Genomic DNA, 10,646 nt, shown 5'->3' on the forward strand with positions numbered 1-10,646 from the left:
TCACTTACGATAACACTCCGGTTGGAAAAGGAAGGCATAGAATATGATCTTGACAAGATGAGAGGATACTTGATGAAATCAAAAACACACTACCTCCGGAACTATTGAAAGAATGACACAAGGGGTAAGAACAGTTTCAGATAGCACTCTGGTTGAGAAGGGAGGCAAAAAAACTAGATAAGATGAGAGAACTTGAATGGAGGACACGACACTCCGGTTGATTGGATAAGCAAAGGAAAGCTTATGGTCTTCACAATCCGATATGATGAGTGAAGAGAGCAACATCACTATGCATCCGGAAGAAATGAAGGAATGGAATTAACGGAGGAAACAAGATCTTCTACCTCAAATGAGCTTGAAAAAGCATCTTTTAGGAGAAGAGTTGAACGGAGTTGTTGGAAAAACCAACAACGAAAAGAACAAGCTTGTAGTGGGCTTATGGAGAACATCTCAAAACTATGAGGTGAAATTCTGCCACTAACGAAAAACAATAGATAGGATTGATATCAACAAGGAGACGATAAACTTATTTCACCAGGAAGATAAATGAAGAACTTGGGTCAACTATAAGCACCATAAATAGTAACAATCCTTAGGGAAAGCTTTAGGTGAAATATAACCCAAGATAACTCCAATGAAGAGATTGATGGGTTGAAAAGATGTCTTGAGTGAAGAGAAAAAGATGGATTTATATATGTCACTCTTGAAAACTTGTGAATCGTGAAACACGAAGGGAAATTATCAATAATGACATAACACCACCTCAAAAGATGAGATATGAAAGAATTGCACTTCAGAATGCAAGATGAAGAATGCTTGAACTCTTCAAAACAAGACATGCGTTGAGCACCATGTTTATTTTAGAGTATAGCTTGGCGGGTCTTAACTCCGAGAGAAATCTTGAAGAACAGTTGAAGAATGAAAGAAAGCCTTGATGAACCACGATGTAGAGCCTCCATGAAGAACTCCGGTAACAAAAGGATGATCAAACGAAAGGAAAGAGAAGTTGAAAACACAAGGTGAATCCTTGCAATGATTTAGATGGAGCTTCGCAATGACATAACCGAGAAAACTTGGCACTCCGGAAAGAAAGATGAACAACTGAAAACAAGAATTTGGTGAGACTCCGGAATAAGGAATTGAATTTAATCGATGAAACAAGAATAAGAATTACATTATGATTAATCTTCATCAATTAAATTGATGGCACACAATGGATTTGGCATACTACTTATTCTCGTAGAAAGGATTAAGATAGATATTGCACAAACTTGGGAAGGTCTTCAACGAACCACCGGTAGGATTTGGAAAGAACGAATAAATTGATATGATAACCAAGGAAGAGAACTCTTGAACGAACCACCGTAAGGACTAAAAAACGAACGAAGTAAAGATAAAGAAACACCGGGAAGAATTAGAGAATGAAAGAAGATACTTGAGGGGATTTAGATACATGAGAAGAAGAGACCATGAACTGATTAGAGAATACTTGAATGATGCACTGGTAAATTTTGGAGAATGAGAGCTGAAAGCTGAGAATGAATAAACCCTAAATGATGGCCTCCATAGAACCAAACTGAAAAGACATCTGAATTTCTCCGGGTGGGTGAAAAGAATTCTCACAATAAAAAATAATTATGATAGGATGGCAGCAAGCTAGAATCGCGAATCTTTGAGAGAACGGATAAGATTTGGAGGAAAAGCTCTTCTTCGGTCTTCAAAATCTGAGAATGACGACGAGAAACACAACCATGAATTGTTGAGATACTCTGGGATGACGAATTTAAAGGTTGAGCCAACGATGATAAGAATTTGACAGATCTTGGAGAAAGGCATTTGACTGATGATAACTCATTCTTACGTCAAACTTTGAAAATTTTGAGAATAACTCCGGTAAAATTAGAAGAGTCAGGTAAGATCCTGGAAAAAAAACCTGTGGGTTAGGGCCCATTCAAAAGAAACACCGTTGGATGGTTGCTTGAAAAGAGAGATTGCACGAGTTGAATTAAATGGCTTGAATGAGATAACAACCTCGAAATAGGTTGAATGGATCTTGAATGAAAAGATGAGCCTTCTGAGATATCTTCAGCACTCTAGAACAAATGAATATCGAGAAGTGAAAGATTAAGAGGTGCACTGGCATGAGAAAGCATTTGAAACAAGGAGATGATATGCTCGACAAAGCTTGAATTGAATCCACTGAAGAAGAAAAAGAACGAAGAAAAGATAAACTAGAAGCTCCGTTAGCATCTTCCTGAGAATCACCGGATAAGAATATTGACGGAAAAAATGGAGAGAATTCACATCAATAAAAAGGATACTTGATTAAGAAGTCCGAGTCCTTGAATAAAAGGAAGGGTGGGAGGGTGGGTGGGAAAAACAAAGACAACTTGGGGGTAGATGGAACGAACAACATTGGAAAAAAACCGAGAGGTGACCTTGCGGATGTTGAAATGATCGGATCCACTTGAAGAGAAACACGCCGATAGAGAAGAAATTGAGAGGACAATATCGATGATCAAGAAGGATTAGCATTCACATAGAAATATGAGAACACCGCTTAGGAAAGGTATGGAATCAACACTTGACTTCGAAGCAACTCGAATACCACAACTCAAACAAAACAAAGATTGGCTTGCGGAATAAGCCGGAACAAACATATGATTGAGATTTCGTCTGAAGTTTTTGTGGTGGGGCCCACACGGGCTCAATCGTACAGCACCATCATGTACAAGGCAGTGCACATGACATACGAAGCATCCACGAGTCAGCATAGCCAAGTACTCTTTAAGACACAACGAGACCACTATAAAACCAACCGTGGATAGGCGGACCACTAGACGTCGAACCCCAATTTCATATCATACATCTGTCAGAAAGATATCCTAGGAGCTACTTGAATTCCCACTTATAAACTCCCGAAACTTTTCGGTTATGCAATCAGGTGTTGGGGATACAGGGGAAGCATAGTATCTCACCCAAAACTAGCAAATCCTACATCCAGCCGTATCCATCCTTCAACACATAACCAAGAAACCTTCGAAAATCGTTTACATCAACCTTCGAAATGCATCCGTTATACGAGTTATGGCAATACTCCCGAACTCCCGCCCCAGTACTGGGTGGCATCGAGGTTATCTCACCAACAACTGCATAAAAGAGATTTTCGATGTCGGCGAAACTTAGGTATTCCAGAACTACAACGATAAAATTGTGACGACAACACCCCGGAGCTCAACTACCCGGGACACTCCACAACCCCTAAATGTCAGGAGGCACCAAGAACAATGTTCTCGTCAGAAAACCATCGGAACGAATCCAAGATACCCGCGTGATCCTAAATTTTTTTTCGTGAAATTTGAGAAGAGAAAAGTCAAAACTCTACGTCAAGAGGCCTCACCAGGGCGATGAAGGGACTGAGGAGTAAAAAGAATCCTACTCTCTATAATCCTATAAGACTCAAAACATTTTGTTCTAGACTCAACAATGTCAGCGATTCGATCAAGCAGGGGGGCTCCTAAGTTGGGGAAGGCTTTGATTACCAAGTTGTAACACCCACGATGCGGCTATATCTCCCACGTGTCGGAGCACGACTTAGAGGCATAACCGCATAGTAGGCATGTCGCAAGAGGGGTAATCTTTACACATCCCATGTACTGAATAAGAAAGGGATAAGGAGTTGGCTTACAATCGCCACTTCACACAATACATAAATATAACATTACATCATCAAAATACAATCAAGGCCCGACTACGGAACCAACATAAATAAAGACAACCCCAAATGCTAGATCCCCGATCGCCCCAACTGGGCTCCACTACTGATCAACTAGAAACGAAACAACACAACGAACACGATCTTCATCGAGCTCCTCCTTGAGCTCGGTTGCGTCACCTACACGGTTATCATCGGCACCTGAACTGTTTGAAGTACTCTATGAGCCACGACGACTCAGCAATCTCACAGCTGCGAGATCAAGATTATTTAAGCTTATGGGTAGGAAAAAGGTAGTGAGGTGGAGCTGCTGCAAGCACTAGCATGTATGGTGGCTAACATACGCAAATGGGAGCGAGAAGAGAAGCAAAGCAACGGTCGTGAACTAGAAGTGATCAGGAAGTGATCCTGAAACTACTTATGTTCAAGCAAAACACAAGAACCGTGTTTACTTCCCGGACTCCACCGAGAAGAGACCATCATAGCTACACACGCGGTTGATGCATTTTAATTAAGTTAAGTGTCAACTTTTCTACAACCGGACATTAACAAATTCCCATCTGCCCATAACCGCGGGCACGACTTTCAAAAGTTCAAAACCCTGCAGGGGTGTCCCAACTTAGCCCATCACAAGTTCTCATGGTCAAAGAAGGATATTCCTTCTAGCGGGAAGACCCGATCAGTCTCAGAATCCCGGTTACAAGACATTTCGACAATGGTAAAACAAGACCAGCAAAGCCGCCCGATGTGCGACAAATCCCGATAGGAGTTGCATGTATCTTGTTCTCAGGGCACACCGGATAGGTCAAGCTATGAGTAAAACCAACCCTCGAGTTGCCCCGAGGTGGCCCCGCAGGCTGCCCGTTCCGGACCAACACTCAGAGGAGCACTGGCCCGGGGGGGTTTAAAAATAAGATGACCCTTGAGTCTGCAGAACCCAAGGGAAGGTATATATATGGTGGTAGGTAGGCAAATGGTAAAACCAAGGTTTGGCCTTGCTGGAGGAGTTTTATTCAAAGCGAACTGTCAAGGGGTTCCCATAACACCCAACCGCGTAAGGAACGCAAAATCAAGGAACATAACACCGGTATGACGGAAACTAGGGCGGAAAGAGTGGAACAAAACACCAGGCATAAGGCCGAGCCTTCCACCCTTTACCAAGTATATAGGTGCATTAAAGTAAACAATATATAATAATGATATCCCAACAACAATCATGTTCCAACAAGGAACAAACTCCATCTTCACCTGCATCTAGCAACGCTATAAGAGGGGCTGAGCAAAGCGGTAACATAGCCAAACAACGGTTTGCTAGGAAAGGTGGGTTAGAGGCTTGGCATGGCAATATGGGAGGCATGATAAAGCATGTGGTAGGTATCGCGGCATAGCAATAGAGCAAACAACTAGCAAGCAAAGATAGAAGTGATTTCGAGGGTATGGCCATCTTGCCTGAGATCCGCAAGGAAGAAGAACGAGTCCATGAAGAAGACAAATGGACGTAGTCGAACGGATCCTCACAAACGCGACATTATCGGAACTAACCCGAAGAAGAAACAGCAAAAAGAAGCAAACAACATAGTAAACAACCATCACATAAACATGGCATGATGCACAACCAAGTATGATGCATGTCCGGTTTAAATATGCATGGCATGGCAAAGTGCACAAACAACACTACAAGTTAAGTGGAGCTCAATATGCAACGAGTTGCATATTGAAGAAACACCACATCAATTATTTAGTTCTCTCTTGTTTAAGTACTCAACAAAATTAAATGTTGGTTAGCATGGCAAGGGGTGAAGCACAACAAAACTACCTATCTAGGCAGGTTTAAATGAGGCCAGAAACAATGAACAACAATTCCGGTAAATCCCCATATGCATATTTTAGGTTTGGTACTGTTCTGCCCTAAAGCATATTTTAGAGTTATTAAACATGCAAGATGAGTGCACCATGTTAAACTAGGCATTTTCTACCCCATTTACATATAAATATTATTGAAAACCGAGTTACGGTTATTTAGTTATGAATTTAATCATTTTAGCATGTTATTAAAGCAAATTAAAGCAAACATCATTTTAAGCATTTCAAACATGGATGAAAGTGGCATATTATGAAACTAGATGAAATTCTAGTCATTTTTCATATATAAAGTTTTTGCATGAGATGCACTGTTGGTGAGTTATTAAATGCATGAAGACTAGGGTCTTTTCTGTAAAACACGCAGTCTCTCGATAATTAGACAAAATCGCAGGCCATGAAAAAAAACACTGGGCCAAATCTGCAGCCTGACCCAATAGGTGCAGGGGCGCTGGAGGCTCACCATGGGCCTTGGCACTACTCGGTGGGGAGGCTGGACAAGGGCTGTGCCTTGGCCGACGATGCGAAGAGGCGCGCTGGGCCTTGCTAGCGCTGGAAGACGCCAATGGGCCAGTGGCTTGCGCGGCCCATGAGCAGAGCGGCTGGCTCGTGGCGATGCCGCTGGATCGAGCGAGGAGGTGGAGCGGTCGCGGTCATTGCTCGAGGACGAGCGGGATGCAGGCGTCGGCACTGAAATGCAGAGGAAGGGGTCCGATGGGTCGCGGGTCTCCAGGGCGTCAGACTTGACATGCGGGTTCCGGATCCAGGCGCGAGCGAGGCGGCGGCGAACGGGAGCAGGTCAACGAGGCAGGGACCGAGAGGGACTTGGCGCTGGGGTCATCTTCCTCGCGTGCTCGCACGCAGAAGCAGGAGGAGGCCGGCGAACGACTTGGTGAAGCAGGAGAGCTCTAGGACGAACGAGACGCGGGGGAGGCAGCACGCAGCGAAACTCGGCGAGGCGGCGGAGGCAGGGCTTGTTGGCGGCGGACTTGACGGCAATCGCGGCGACGCCAGCTGATCCGGGGCGGATGTCGCAGATGACGGCGAGGAACCTGACCGGCGACGGACTTCCAGTTCCCTGGTGCTGGCGCAGCGTCTTGCGAGAGCAAGCAGGGAGAGAGCGGGAGATCTTGAGAGAGAGGCAAACGGGAGGAGAAAGCAGAAGGGAAAAAAATGAGGCAGGGAGAAGAAAGTGAAGGAGAGGGCGACGGGATCCTGGTGGCGATAGGTGGCGAGTGATGATTGGGGATGGATGGATCCCGAGGGGATTTGGTGAGCGGCAGCGGCGATGAGTGGACAGGGGAGGATCCCTAGAAAATAGGGTTTGGTCTAGAAATGCATTGGCTATATATAGTAGGTGGGCTAGGGTAAGACTATATCATCCCTCCGATCGTAATCGGACGGTTGAGAATAAAATGCTTTGGGAGACCAAACAAAGAATCACAGATGTTTTAGGGATGTTTGGGGATGATCTGGACCCAACGGTGATGACTGCCCGGGTCGGGTCTGGGGAAGTTTCGGACGCGCACGTGAGGGGTCGGTGCACTATGCAAAGAGGGGTTCTCGGACCGTGCGATCGCATCGGATGGCTCCGGACGCAAAGAGGGGTAGGTGGATGGACTAGGTGGGCTGTGACGAGGCTGAGAGGAGAGAAGAGAGAGAGAGGGCCCGACAACAGTTTTCGGAGACCGAAAACGTCCGACGTTAGACCGGCAGCGGTGCAGCTATAGTTATACGTTGGGGAATCAAACGGACTCCGAACGCGATGAAATTTGACAGGCGGTCTACCTACACTAAAATAAGACCGCACGCCAACTTTGAACCCATTCGAGAACATTTTCCGGCCACTTATAAAATGATATTTTGGACATGCCGCGGGCGTGTGCAAGTGTGTCTGGGCTCAAAACGGACAACGGAAGGAACGGGGAGACCTGGACAGATGCAAGTTTTGAAAACATGATGATGTAATGCACATGATGACGCAAGCAAAAGACAAGGCAACAACAATGAATAACTGGAAGACACCTGGCGCATCGGACTCGGGGCATTACACCTATGGTGCAAACGCCACGTACGCAGCCGAGAAAGCGTGCCCACATTATGCCGTCCGGGAATAGTGCCGCACTTAGAAATTATAGAACCATCAATAAATTTTGAGCCTGCATCCCGTCACATTCCAAATAACTACCATGCTATATTTAATTGCAAACCTGTTAACACCGATCAAAACCTAAACGGTTTCCCACTTAGGAGCGTATTAGTACTCAGTTATAAATACTACTACTCGAAGATGACTGCACATTCCTCCTCAACTCCTCATCCACAAAATCGAACAAGTTATTCATCATCATTCCCTTGCGTCTGTCATGGCCAGTGTGAGTTCTGGGTCGAGAGATTGTCACCAGGGAGAGGTGAGCATGGAAGCAGAAGCACGAGAGATGCCCTCCTCGCCGCGAAAGTAGCCGACAAGTCTCGCCGCGCGACCATAGCAACACAGAGGTCCCGGAGCCTTGCCAAAGCAGCACGGAGGTCCCACTGCCCCGTCAATGTAGCAGACTGGTCCGGCCACACCACGGAAGCAGCAGAGATGTCCCGCCGCACCGCGAGTGCAACAGAGATGTCGGCCCGCACCACGACGGCCTGGGAAAATGTCTCGCGGGTAGGCGAGGACTCTTACAGGGGCATGCATGCGATCTTCCATAGCCAGATGGATCAGATCTCTAGCTGGGCGAGGATGTAGGATGACATGAAATCCTTGTTTGAACAGGCTACTGGCGTCATCCGGCAACTAAGGGAGAGCAATGCGAAGCTCCGGGCCGAGCGCGACCTGCTGAGGGCGAAGATTGTCAGAAGTGCGGAGCAGCAGGAGGAGACCACTACCTTGTTGAAAACGATCGGCGTCATCGTCGAGAAACTTATGGACGAGAATGCCATGCTGCGCATCAAGCGCAATAGGCTGGTGGAGGAATCCGTGGATGCCCTCAAGTAGCATCTTGAGGACAAGAAAGAGCTCATCACCGCTCGTCACGGAGACTAGTTCCCGCAGCCTACAGCAACACATCAAGAAAGTAGAGATCAGCGAGCTAGATCATTGTCTTCCTTTTTCTTTTGCCCTTGTGTATTTCAGGCGTTGCCGCATATGGCGTTTTAACTATGTTCCTAATTATGTAAGACAATTATTATCCACTGTCATCGTCCTTATATTCATCAGTCTTGCTATAAGTTGCAGTCGATGCTATATAGGTCCGTCGGATCTTACATCAAGATCCGTGCAAAACTTTCTTTTCAGATTTCCTTTTCTCTCTCTTAAATCTCAGTCCAGTGAGACATAGCAACACCATGAAATAGGGGCTTGGGCGCCATTAATGGAGACATTGGGAGGGAGGTGCGCGGCGGATAGAGTTCAAAGGGCTCTCCTCCCATTGAGCATGCGCATGGGTCTGATCGCACGCCTCCCATACTCAAATAGCTACCCCGCACAATACCTCCTAGCCAATAAAAAAGGGGACGCGTGGCGGCATGTAATTATTAATGAGACCGCCCATAGTTTCAATAATAGTTGTGTTTCCAATTTGTAACGTGACCACACTTGTTCCAAAATGACTTTGTTGATTGTTAATGTGTGCCCCTTCGCAAATCGGACATAAAAAATATGACAGCATGTTGGTTCCATGCGCATGAATTAAAAAACCAAGTTTCTCCATATTTCCAGCCGAGGCACGATGCCCAGATGTTTGAATTCCATTCCCATTTCTTGCATGGGACCTAGAAATTCACCAAGGACACACATGTGATTTTTCAACCAACTTTGGTGCACTGGAGCATGTGCTTGTAGTTCAAATTTGAATTATGCACATTAAATGCCCAGAAATTCAGTTAATGTATAAAAAGGGCCAAACGAACCCGGAATAATTCCAAATTTTAGCACGATACTTCTATTTGGTCTAATCTACCTGTGTAAAAAAATTAAGGCAGGAGAAGGCAGTGTATGTCATTTCGCACACGGAGGTGACACGTTCCCTCTTAGAACCACGAGCCTTCTTGAGAGAAGCTCCGGTTTGCAAAAAGCTTATACCGAAGCTCGTCCCAATTTGGCCAAAAAAATTACCACAACATGTTGGTGCCATGTCATGACACCATGCCAAATTTCATGATTTTCAGGCGTGTTTTGGATTTACAGGAATTAAAAAACAAAGTTTCTCAATCTTTCTGGCCAAGCCACGACGCCCAGATGTTTGAATTTCACTCCCATTTCTTGTCTGGGACCTAGAAATTCACCCAAGGACACACATGTGATTTTTCAACTAACTTTGTTGCACAGGAGCATGTTCTTGTAGTTCAAATTTTAATTATGCACAATAAATGCCCAGAAATTCTTTTAATGTATAAAAGGCCAAACGAACCCAAAATAATTCCACAATTTAGCACGATACTTCTATTTGGTCTAATCTGCCTGTGTAAAAAAATTAAGGCGGGACAAGGCAGTGTATGTATGTCGTTTCGCACACAAAGGTGACACGTTTCCTCTCCAAACCACGAGCCTTCTTGAGAGAAGCTCTGGTTTGCAAGAAGCTTGTACCAAAGCTTGTCCCAATTCGGGCAAAAAATTTACCACAACATGTTGGTGCCATGTCGTGACACCATGCCGAGTTTCATGATTTTCAGGCGAGTTTTGAATTTCCAGGAATTTAAAAACCAAGTTTCTCAATTTTCTCGGCCGAGCCACGATGCCAATATGTTTGAATTTCATTCCCATTTCTTGTATGGGACCTATAAATTTACCCAAAGACACACATGTGATTTTTCAACAAACTTTGGTGCACTGGAGCATGTGCTTGTAGTTCAAATTTGAATTATGCACTTTAAATGCCTAGAAACTCAATTAATGCATAAAAATTCCAAACAAACCCGGAATAATTCCAAATTTAAGCATGAAACTCCTATTTGGTCTAAGCTACGTGTGTAATAAAATCAAGGCAGGAGAAGACAGTGTATGTCATTTCGCACACGGAGGTGACACCTTCCCTCTCGGAACCATGAGCCTTCTTGAGAGAAGCTCCGGTTTGCAAGA

Source organism: Triticum dicoccoides, chromosome 1A (assembly GCF_002162155.2).
Source record: "Triticum dicoccoides isolate Atlit2015 ecotype Zavitan chromosome 1A, WEW_v2.0, whole genome shotgun sequence".
NCBI lineage: Eukaryota > Viridiplantae > Streptophyta > Magnoliopsida > Poales > Poaceae > Triticum > Triticum dicoccoides.